We start from the raw sequence: 1,633 nt of genomic DNA, 5'->3' as shown, positions 1-1,633 counted from the left end.
TGATTTCTCAGCAGAAATTCTACAAGCCAGAAGGGAGTGTCATGATATATGTAAAGTGATGAAAGGGAAGAAGCTACAATCAAGATTACTCTACCCGTCAAGAATCTCATTCAGATTCAATGGAGAAATCAGAAGCTTTACAGACAAGCAAAAGCTAAGAGAATTCAGCACCACAAAACCATCTCTACAACAAATGCTAAAGGGACTTCTCTAAGTGGGAGACACAAGACAAGAAAAGGACCTACAAAACAAACCCAAAACAATTAAGAAAACGGTAATAGGAATATATATATCGATAATTACCTTAAAATTGAATGGATTAAATGCGTCAAACAAAAGACACAGGCTCACGAAATGGATACAAAAACAAGACCAGTATATTTGCTATCTACAAGAGACCCCCTTCAGACCTAGGTTCACAGAATGGATACAGAAACAAGACCCATATATATGCTGTCTACAGGATACCCACTTCAGACCTAGGGACACATATAGATTAAAAGTGAAAGGATGGAAAAAGATTTTCCATGCAAATGGAAATCAAAAGAAAGCTGGAGTAGCAATACTCATATCAGATAAAATAGACTTTAAAATAAAGAATGTTACAAGAAACAAGGAAGGACATAATGATAAAGAGATCATTCCAAGAAGAAAATATAACAATTAAAAATATATATGCACCCAACATAGGAATTATAAGTATATATGCACCCAAATATGAACATAAGGCAAATGCTATCAGCTATAAAAGAGGAAATTGACAGTAACACAGTAATAGTGGGGGACTTTAACACCTCACTTACACCAATGCACAGATCATCCAGACAGAAAATTCATAAGGAAACACAAGCTTTAAATGACACAAAAGATCAAATGGACTTAATTGATATTTACAGGACATTCTATCCAAAAACAGCAGATTACACTCTCTTTTCAAGTGCACACAGAACATTCTCCAGGATAGATCATATTTTGGGTCACAAATCAAGCCTCAGTAAATTTAAGAAAATTGAAATCATATTAAGCATGTTTGCCAACAACAACGCTATGAGATTAGAAATCAATTACAGGGAAAAAAACATTAAAAAAAAACATGGATGCTAAACAATATGTTACTAAATAACCAAGAGATCACTGAAGAATTAAAAAATACCTAGAGACAAATGACAGCGAAAACATGACGATCCAAAACCTATGGCATCAGCAAAAGCAGGGAAGATGGAAGTTTATAGCAATACAATCCTATCTCAAGAAACAAGAAAAAGCTCAAATACAATCTAACCTTACACCTAAAGGAACTAGAAAAAAAGAACAAACAAAACCCAACGGTAGTAGAAGGAAAGAAATCATAAAGATCAGAGCAGAAATAAATGAAATAGAAAAAAAGAAAACAATAGCAAAGTTCAATAAAACTAAAAGCTTGGTTCTTTGAGAAGATAAACAAAATTGTTAAACCTTTAACCAGACTCATCCAGAAAAAGAGGGAGAGAACTCAAATCATTAAAGTTAGAAATGAAAAAGGAGAAGTTACAACAGACACTGCAGAAATACAGAGCATCCTAAGAGACTACTACAAGCAACTCTATGCCAATAAAATGGACAACCTGGAATAAATGGACAAATTCTTAGAAAG

This window comes from Physeter macrocephalus, chromosome 15 (assembly GCF_002837175.3).
Source record: "Physeter macrocephalus isolate SW-GA chromosome 15, ASM283717v5, whole genome shotgun sequence".
Lineage (NCBI taxonomy): Eukaryota > Metazoa > Chordata > Mammalia > Artiodactyla > Physeteridae > Physeter > Physeter macrocephalus.
The sequence above is the reverse complement of the archived record's forward strand: the minus strand, read 5'-3'. Positions refer to the sequence as shown.